At 39.1% G+C, this 10,854-nt stretch overlaps 1 protein-coding gene across 7 annotated transcripts in view; it reads left to right on the top strand.

Annotated features, from left to right (window-relative positions):
- Positions 1–10,854, top strand: part of RNGTT (RNA guanylyltransferase and 5'-phosphatase) — a 200,353-nt gene that overhangs the window by 102,232 nt on the left and 87,267 nt on the right. The gene's annotated exons all lie outside the window — the stretch shown is intronic.

Raw genomic sequence — 10,854 nt, 5'->3', positions numbered from 1 at the left:
CCCTTCAGGGTGGGGGTCCCCACTGGGGTGCCTGGCAAGCCTGGGTGAGGGGCTGATGGCTGTTTGCAGGCTGGTCAAGCCCCCTCCCATTGGGGACCCTCACCCCATGTGGGTGTGGCCAGCCTGGATGAAGGGCTGATGGCTGTTTTCAGGCTGGCCACACCCCCTTTAGGGTGGGGGGTCCCCACTGGGGTGCCTGGCCAGTCTGGATAAAGGGCTATAACTAAAACTTTGTAGCCCTGAGAGGAGCTCAGCTCTGTGGCCACGGCCGGGCCAGCTGAAAGCAGGTATCTGGGGTTTATTTACCTTCTATAATTGAAACTTTGTTGCTTTGAGTGGAGCTCAGAGCCAGCCACGGCAGGCGGGAAGCTTGGCTTTCTCCATCATTGGGGCAACCAAACCTCCTGCTTGCTCCAGCTCCGTGGCTGCTGGCCGCCATATTGGTTGGGTTATTTTGCATATAGTTGCTCTGATTGGCTGGTGGGCATGGGTTAAGGCATAGCAAAGGTAAGGTCAATTTGCATGTTTGTCTTTTATTAGTGTAGATATGCTTACAAATAAATGCTAGTTTTATATATGTATAATTTGAAATGGAAATGTTTACTTAGAAGAGATTTTTTTAAAGCCTAGTCATTGAGAAGCAGTTTCCTCTATACTTGTTTTTTCAATAAATCTAAACTTAAATCCTGCAATTCATTCTCTTGTTTAGGTTCATCAAACGGCTGGAAATAATTTTCCTGCTCCCTGACTCCATATAGTACTCATGTACTCTGAGGCTTATGAATTAAACTCAAACTTCCAGAGGGAAAAATTATATATTTGAAGGATTGAAATACTAAAAAAAATATAATAAGATAATTTAGTAATATTTTAAATTAGACCTACCTATTACTTTCCAACTAAATTTTTAACGTGGTTATTGCTGGTATTTTATAATAGGAAAAACTTGCTGGTGAACCTGATTCTATCCATTGTCATTTACAATTATTATTGTAAATTGTTATTTACAATAATAATTGTAATTATAATTTTAAAGTTCCAATTATTAAAATTCCTCCATTATGGACATCTATACTTTGTTTCTTGGCTAGTTTTCTTTTCATGGAAAGAAGACAATGCTCTGCGTTTGGTGGGATCAGGAAGGTGTGGTGTATTATGAGCTTCTAAGACCAGGTGAAACCGTTAATACTGATCACTACCGACAACAAATACAGTGGGGCCTTGACTTACGAGTTTAATTCGTTCCGAGACCGAGCTCGTTAAGGAGCTCATTAAGGAGCTCGTTAACTCAAATTACTCTATCAACTCAATGCAAAAAATCGGCCGAGAGACAGCTGGTATCTCAAAAAACTGGTTAGTCGGGACACTCGTAAGTCAAGGCCCCACTGTAATCAATTTGAACCACGCTTTGATCGTGAAACGACCAGAATATGCCAGAAGACACGGCAAAGTAATTTTGCTTCATGATGACGCACCATCACACACTTCGAAACCAGTTAAAGACACGTTAAAAGATCTTGTCTGGGAAGTATTAACCCACCCTCTGTATTCACCAGACCTTGCTCCTTCAGATTACCACTTGTTCTGATCGATGGCACACGCACTTTCTGAGCAGCACTTCAAAACCTACGAAGAAGTGGAAAATTGGGTCTCTGAATGGTTTGCCTCAAAACAAGAAAAGTTCTATTGGGACGGTATCCACAAATTACCTGAAAGATGGGGAAATGTGTAGCTAGCGATGGACATTACTTAGAAGAAAGCACTTTTGATGTTTCTCTTGAAATTACCGTGTTTTCTTTGATTACAAAATCCGCCATTATTAACCGGTACACCTAGTACATATGTGTCTTTATCCCCTCATTGCCCTAGTACATATGTGTCCTTATCCCCTCATTGTCCAAAATCCGCCATTGTTAACTGGTACACCTAGTACATATGTGTCCTTATCCCCTCATTCGTACCCTCACCCCCCTAGTGTCTGTGTCCATTGGTTATGCTTATATGCATGCATACAAGTCCTTTGGTTGATCTCTCCCTCTTCCCCCCACCCTCCCCTGCCTTTCCTCTGAAGTTTGATGGTCTGATGGATGCTTCTCTGTCTCTGGATCTGTTTTTGTTCATCAGTTTATGTTGTTCATTATAATCCACAATTGAGTGAGATCATGTGATATATATCTTTCTCTGACTGATTTATTTCGCTTCACATAATGCTTAATTCTCTAGGTTTCAGTTTTCAGTTTTCCTCTTCTGTTGCCTGAATCTTTTGGACTGGAGCTTCTGTACTTTATTTTTCCCACAAAATAAAAATATCTCCTGGGTTTTGCCTGGGATGGAGAAGGGGACCTAGAGATGTAAATGCACCTTATACAAATTTTCAACCAGTCTCCTTGTTTTCAGTACCGTGCATCACCTTCTGCCCCTTGGCAACCATTGCAGTCAAAGGAACAGATTACCTAATCCTTTCTGGGGAACTGCAGCATGCAGCATGAATAGCTTTGCACTGGTATCCGTCTCTTACTATCCAGTTTTCTTTGCTCTTGCACTATTAACTTCTCTATCTACTTATCTTTCAAAAATATATTGACATGTTGTTTTTTGCTATTGTCTTCCCATTTTCTTTTTCTGTTGATGTCTCTTCTGTAACTCTCATTTTAGTGAGGTCTCACATCAAAATAGATATAAATGCACGTTAAATCCCCCCACATTTATCAGAAAATCCTCAGAACTTCTCCCAATGTGGTGGTTTTTCTTTTGGCCCCTTGAGCCAATAATTCAAATACAAGAAGAAAGTAGTGGTCTGAGCCAGTCGGTGTAACTTGAGGAGGATCCCTGGTCAAGGGTAGCCACAGCTTGACTTTAAACTGCAATCTATTTCTTTTTTTTTTTTTAAATAAATCTTTATGGTTCAGATTATACCAGTTGTTCCTCTTTTCCCCCCCATAGCTCCCTTCCCCCCGGTTCCCACTCCACCCTTTACCCCCCCCCCCCCCCCCACTGTCCTCGTCCATAGGTGTATGATTATTGTCCAGTCTCTTCCTACACCCCCCACACCCTTTTCCCCCCAAGCATTGTCAGTCCACTCCCTTTCTATGTCCCTGATTCTATTATATTCACCAGTTTATTCTGTTCATCAGATTTTTTATTCACTTGATATTTAAATTCACTTGTTGATAGATACGTATTTGTTGTCACTTTGTTGTTCATACTTTTTATCTTTACCTTTTTCTTCTTCTTTCTCTTCTTAAAGAATACCTTTCAGCATTTCATATAATACTGGTTTGGTGGTGATGAACTCCTTTAGCTTTTCCTTATCTGTGAAGCTCTTTATCTGACCTTCAATTCTAAATGATAGCTTTACTGGGTAGAGTAATCTTGGTTGTAGATTCTTGCTATTTATCACTTTGAATATTTCTTGCCACTCCCTTCTGGCCTGCATAGTTTCTGTTGAGAAAATCAGCTGACAGTCGTATGGGTACTCCCTTGTAGGTAACTAACTGTTTTTTCACTAGCTGCTTTTAATATTCTCTCTGTCTTTTGCTCTTGGCATTTTAATTATGATGTGTCTTGGTGTGGTCCTCTTTGGATTACTTTTGTTTGGGGTTCTCTGTGCTTCCTGGACTTGTAAGTCTATTTCTTTCACCAGGTAGGGGAAGTTTTCTGTCATTATTTCTTCAAATAGGTTTTCAATATCTTGCTCTCTCTCTTCTTCTGGCATCCCTGTAATTCAGATGTTGGTACGCTTGAAGTTGTCCCAGAGGCTCCTTGCACTGTCTTCATATTTTTGTATGCTTTTTTCCTTTTGCTTTTCCAGTTGGGTGTTTTTTGCTTCTTCGTATTTCAAATCTTTGACTTGATTCTTGGGGTCCTCTAGTCGGCTGTTGTATCTCTGTATATTATTCTTTATTTCAGTCAGTGTATGCTTAATTTCTAATTAGTCCTTTTTCATATCCTTGAGGTTCTCACTAAATTTCTCAGACATTTCTAGAAGATTCTTGAGTAACCTTATAACCGTGGTTTTGAACTCTATATCCAGTAGTTTGCTTTCCTCCATTTCTTTCGTTTGTGACATGTTTCTTTGTCTCCGCATTTTGGCTGCTTCCCTGTGTTGATAGAGTGGCTTTCTGTGCTAGGTGTCCTATAGGGCCCAGTGGCTCAGCCTCCCTAATCACCTGAGGTGGACACTCTTGGTGCACCCCTTTGTGGGGTGTGTGCACAGTCTTGTTGTAGTTAAGCCTTGATTGCTGTTGGTATCACTGGGAGGAATTATCTCCAGGCCATTTGGCTGTGAGGACCAGTTGTGTCTACAATGGGAGAACTGCTATGCTGGAGACACCCTTATGGGGCAGGACTTGCTTCAGTCAAGCTTTGGCGCTCACTGAGTCTGCCCAGGTTTTTAGGTGGAGAAAGGCCAGGCCATTCATATGCAAAAGCCTCAGCGCACAGCTTGGGTGAGGTTGTAAATTGGGTGGGGCGGGGTCTCAGGGAATCACCAGGGCGGAGGAAACTGCAATGGCTGCCAGTCAGCTCTGCCTTGGAGAGGTCCCGGGATCTGTGTTCCACGGCCCGTGCAGGAACAATGACCGCTGCAAGCACCTCTTAGAGAAAGCCACCCTCACGTTCCGGCCGGATGCCAGACAGTCCAATTTCTCTTCGTATAAGTCTGGGTCCCCAAATTCTCACCCGGAACTCGAGTTCAGAGCAGTCGGGAGCTTGTATCTCCCTCCTGATTGAAAAAGACAACTGCATACCCAGCTGCCAGCCCCTTTCGCACGGGCCTCCATACCTCCGCACTTCCACACCTCTGCACCTCCTACCGGACTCAATGGGCTTTTCTCTTTCCTTCTAGTTGTAGAATTTCCACTCAGCCAGCCTTCCCATGGTTCTGGATGATATTCATTTTGTCTTTTAGTTTTAGTTTTAATGTGGTTGTACATGGCAGCAAGTTCAGGTGTTTACCTATGCCGCCATCTTGGTTGTCCCTTGCAATCTATTTTCTGATACCACAGAAATATTCAAAGGCAAATGAAGGGCAGGAGATACATTTACTTGTGGAAAATTACTTTGGCCTACATTTGTTTGGTGCTACTTATTTAAAACTTGGCAAGAAGTTAATTCTGCTCCATTACATTAATTATAGGGAGCTAACTGAAGTTGAATAAAATGTAAAAGATACGACATTGCTAAAAAATATATTTTGAATCCTGGAAAAATACTGAAAAATAGTGATAAAAATACTGTATTAAAGTGACAATTCTGTTGAGGACAACCCCCAAATACCAGCTTAGAAGAACATGTTGTTGTTTTTTTTTCACCTTTTGATCTGATGTCCTGTTTTTTCAGAGACATAACCTTGTAACATATCCAGAAATGCATATAGTTCATTACTTTTATAAGAAAAAGCAAAGTTGATGGATGGTATATTCAGAAAAATAAAGCTTAGGAGATTTCTTTGTGTTTATAAAGAAATGCACCAGTATCTAATATTTACTAAAACACAGAACAATCATTAATTATCATGAAAGCCTCAACTTAAATTAGATTAAATTGCATTTATAGAATTAGAGAAAATCAGAGCTGAGAAAGGTACTTCCAAGATTATCTAGCTGAAAGGTTTTAAAATATTAATTTCCAAAGTTCTAGGTTTCTGTGTATTACCTCAAGGGACCACATGGAGGGATACATTACTAGATAAGCATTCTTTTTATACTACTGGAGCCCTGATTTATTTCTTTTGTATTGTATTTTTAGATAAGATTGTGTTTTTAAAAGGATTTCATTTAAGTTTACACTATTTGAATCAACTGCTTTTTTGAAAAGTCACCAGTGATCTCTCTTCATTTGCAAAAAGATAATTTTTCACCTAGTTTCTTACTCATCCATTTAGTGGTAGTTTATATTGCTGTTCACTTTCTTAAATTCCTCCTTTCCATGGCTTCTGTGACACCACGTGTTTCTGATTTCTTCTAGTCTTACCTCTTATCTTTGTGTCATTCAAGTTCTTGGTCTTCTACTAGCCATTGAAGTTTGGCGTTTCTCAAGACCCAGGGTCCTGGACCTTCATTCTTTCTCATGCTCTGTTCTCTCTCTAGAAATCCCATCCACAGTCATGGCTTTAGTTATCTCCTAACTAAAAATCAGTGACTCAGATTTTTTTAAAGCTGATTAAAAAAAAAAAATCCTCACCTACTGATATGTTTATTGATTTTAGAGAGAGAAAGATACATTGATAGGCTGCACAACAACCCCCCCCCCTCCCCCCCCACACACACACAGGGATTAAACTGGAAACCTGGGTATGCCCCTGACTGAGAATGAACCCAAAGTCTTTTTGGTGCAAGGGACGATTCTTCAACCAGCAAACCCCCCTGCTGGTGCTTAAGCTAGTTTTTAAAAGTTGATTTGTTTATCTAATTGCCTACTCTGATAATTGCCTTTTGAATTTCTCAAAAACAGCAGAAACTTAATACATTTTAAAGCTGAACTTCATTTCTACTCCCCAAACCAACTGTACAAACCAATCCTTTTCCAGCATTTTTTACCTTACTTAAATGAGAAATCCAGATGTTATATTTGACATTTTCTCCTCTTTAATCCCTCTGATCCTTCTCCAAGTCTTGCTTTGCATCTTGAACGTATCTCAGAGTCCAGAGTGCTAACCATTACACAACGGGGCCTGAACGTATCTCTTATATTATTTCCTTTTCTTTCCGTTATCACTGCCACAACTCTAATCTGACTTGTCATTTATTACCTCTTGCCTGGACCACTGCAGTGGCATCCTAACTGGTCCTCCAACATCTGGAGTGATCTTCCTTAATCTCTAGTGACTTCCCCTTGCTTTCAGGGTAAAGACCAAAATTAGATTTGAAGCTGGTTTACTGTCTTCTTTATCACAGTTTGGTTTCTCCATATGTTTTGCTGTTGATGCAAAAATAACTGATATTTTTACTTATAAACAATGGTCTTAAAAATTTGAAGCATAAGCTATACATGACAAAATATTTAAATATTTTGAGAAAAATTGGTATTTTCTTTAAAGAAAAAATTAGCTGTTTATTTTAATATACTAGTAAACCTATATTCTTTGTAAGGTTTAAGGTGCAAACTTTGATAAATTTTAAAAAGCATTTTCAAATTGAATTTTCCATCTGGTTATTAGTCTACATAGAAGGCAGTTAGGTTATATTAGATCCTTATATATATTGTTTTCAATTTTATGATTTCATTGACATTTTGAATTGCTAATCTTTTATGGTTTGTCACCTAAAAATGAATACTTTAAAATGGCCATTTGGCATTTTAATATGCTGTAGGTAGTAGATCTTTTCATTTAATAACAGTTAGATCTTTTAATTTAATTTACAAAGTTGATAATACATATTTATTAGCTTTTATAAGAGGGTTTTAATGATTTATGTAGCATAGTAATTTTTTATTTGTGGAAATGACTGATTAATTTCTAATCTTTTAAAAAGTCATATTTGATTTTACTTTTATCATCTGGAGACACGTTTCTATAAAGAGTTTTTGTGCCATTAATCTATTGCTATGAAATAAAAACAGAATTATACATAATAATTTACAAAACAGGTAATAAAAATCTTGATAGTATATTCTTTATTTTTAAAAAGACTGTTGTTGTTTTATCTATCAGCTATACTGTGATTAGTAAAATATATAACTTTCTGTATTGAGTCTATTTACTCTTAAGCAATAGTGATATAATTGGTTTTCTTTTATATTTTCACCACTATCTTGATTTTTTTGTAAGGTGAATTAGCTTGATTTTATATCTTTTATATGAATCAGTTTGCATGTAAATTGAGTCAGCTTTGATTTTAATACTGCTTTCTTGTGAAATATTAATGTTTTTATTAAATCTTTACTACTTCCAGGTATATTGAATGTTATGGATAGATTGTAAAATGAAAATTGGAATTAGTCTAATGTCTTGTCTTGAAGTACATGATGAATTAGAGTGGTTTTCCTCTGTAGCGGGGATGATGTTACCATGGTGAGTGCTTCTGTTGCCATGACATTAGCTTGCATATTTTGATAGGTCTTCAGTTGAAGAAGGGCTCTGTTTCCTGGCAGATTGGAAAAGTGTCATTCTGTCTTTTCCCAAAATGTGTTATTTTTTTTTATTGAAATATACAATAATCTCCAAAGAATTGTAATAGCTAAGAGCCAAGAAAGAAATTACACCTTGCTTATTTTCTTTTCTTTTTTTTTTTCCTGTTCAGCTTTTGGAACACAGCAAAATACTCTTAGCTTGCTTTGTGTAAGGAAGAAAAAGGAGAAAATCATTTTTCTAGTTTTCTTAATAAATAAAATGTTTGCTTTTCCATTGAATTTTGTTGACAAAATAAATAGCTAAAGATGAATAATTTGTTATCAGTCTCAGCTGGATATAAATATATACTGTTACCACACAACTAAGACATTGCTAATGATGATATATTGGTAGCAGCGAAAGGGTAAATAAATGTGATTAAGGACTTCACAAAAATGAAAAAATCAGTGAATTCTAAGAGAGTAAATATATAAAGTACAAAAGTTCTCATATCAGTGATACATTTTAAATAAAATGAATGGGGATATTCTTTCTAGTGATGACTTACATTTAATATAGAAACATTAATGGTAGATATTTTTTGAAATTTTTGTTTTATAGTAGTATATTTTTTTAAAAAGAAACCATATGATCACCTCAATAAATGCTTTCTAAAAATCTTTTAAAAATATTTTTATTGATTTCAGAGAGGAAGGGAGAGGGAAAGAGAGATAGAAACATCAATGAAGAGAGAGTCATTGAACTTCTGCTTCCTGTATGCCCCCTACTTGGGATTAAGCCCACAACTTAGGCATGTGCCCTTGACTGGAATTGAACCCGGGACCCTCCAGTCCTCAGGCCGATGCTCTATCCACTGAGCCATACCAGCTAGGGCTATAGTGGTATATTTTAATTTCTAACTAGATAATACAGAAATTTTAACAAGTAGTAAAAAAATAAAAAGAAAGTCTCCCTCTTCCACTTCTCTTTTCCCTCATTTATCTATTGCTGTTAGTTTAAAATTTATCTCTTTATAGTTTCTTTATGCACTTATAAACAAATACAAATACTTTCATACATTCTTATTCCCATCTTACTTTTCAAGAAAAGTAGCATATTTTGCACTTTGTTTTTCAGAATTTGTCCCAGTCATATTTTTAAATGTATATTTTATTAGTGATACCATTTTTGCATCTGGGGACATATTGGAATCAGCAAAAGATAAGGAGTTATTATTGACATTTCCCAACCCTTATGCTTATGACAATTCAGAATTTTAGAAGGAAATATTTAAAAGCATACATTTTATCAATTTATAATAAAAGTGGATTCTCCTTTTGTTGTCAAAGATTACTGATACCATTAGTAGCTCTTTCTATTGATAGACCAATTCATTTTGTAACAGCTACAAACTGAAATCCTATATAATAAAGAGCTAATAGGCTAATTAGACCGGATGGCGAAACGACCTTCCAGAATGACCAGTGGGCGGGGCCATGGGGCCACGAGGCAGCCGGGCTGCGAGGGCCGAGGCAGCTGGGGCTGCGAGGGCCGAGGCAGCTGGGGCTGCGAGGGCTGAGCCCCTTGCACCAATTTCGTGCTTCAGGCCTCTAGTATTGTATAAATGAGAACATATTTGCACAAACTTTTTTTCCTGCGTCAAAGTATTTTCTTTTTTGTATTAGTTCCATTTATCCTTGGAATAATAAATTAAATATTGGTATTGTTTTCTTGGGGAAGATGGTCTGACTAGGTGAGTGTGATTTTCCCATAATACTCTACATACCAGTAGTAGGAGCATAGACAATTATTTTAGTGATACTATGTAGTACAAATTCGCAAAAAGGAGGTTAATGTAGTTGATGTGTAAAGTAACTAGCCTTCAGATGTTACTTGTATTGAGAGTTGATCACCTAGCAGTAGACTGCTTTTATTTAGACACTAGAGGCCCGGAGCACAAATATATGTGCACTCGGAGGGGGGGGGGCGTCCCTCAGCCCGGCCTGTGCCCTCTCGCAGTCTGGGACCCCTCGGGGGATGACCACCTGCTGGCTTAGGCCTGCTCCCCAGGGGATTGGGCCTAAGCTGGCAATCAGACATCCCTCTGGCAGCCCGGCAGCCCTCAGGGGATGTCCACTTGCCAGTGGGGAGCAGACCTAAGCTGCAGTAGGACATCCTTAGCGCTGCTGAGGAGGCAGGAGAGGCTCCCACTACCACTGCTGTACTGGCAGCCATCAGCCTGGCTTGTGGCTGAGCAGAGCTCCCCTATGTGGGAGCACACTGACCACCAGAGGGCAGCTCCTGCATTGAGCATCTGCCCCCTGGTGGTCAGTGTGTGTCATAGTGACCAGTCATTCCCAGTCTTTCTGCTGTTAGGGTCAGTTTGCATATTACCCTTTTACTATATAGGATAGAGGCCTGGTGCACGGGTGGGGGCCGGCTGGTTTGCCCTGAAGGGTGTCCCAGATCAGGGTGGGGGTCCCGCTTGGGTGCCTGGCCAGCCTGGGTGAGGGGCTGATGGCTGTTTGCAGCTGGTCACACCCCCTTCAGGGTGGGGGTCCCCACTGGGGTGCCTGGCCAGTCTGGGTGAGGGGCTGAGGGCCGTTTTCAGGCTGGCCTGTGACTGAAGCTCCCAGCCTCTCCTTTTTTTCTTTTATTCTGGGATATATTTACCTTCTATAATTGAAACTCTGTTGCCTTCACTGGCGCTCCCAGCTCTGAGGCCGCGGCTGGCTGAAAGCAGGTACCTGGGATTTGTTTGGCTTCTATAATTGAAACTTTGTTGCTTTTGGAGCTGTTGC

The sequence above is a fragment of the Myotis lucifugus genome, unplaced genomic scaffold (assembly GCF_000147115.1).
Source record: "Myotis lucifugus unplaced genomic scaffold, Myoluc2.0 scaffold_152, whole genome shotgun sequence".
Taxonomy (NCBI): Eukaryota; Metazoa; Chordata; class Mammalia; order Chiroptera; family Vespertilionidae; genus Myotis; species Myotis lucifugus.
Note: the sequence above shows the minus strand (reverse complement) of the source record. Positions and strands in the feature narration are given on the sequence as shown.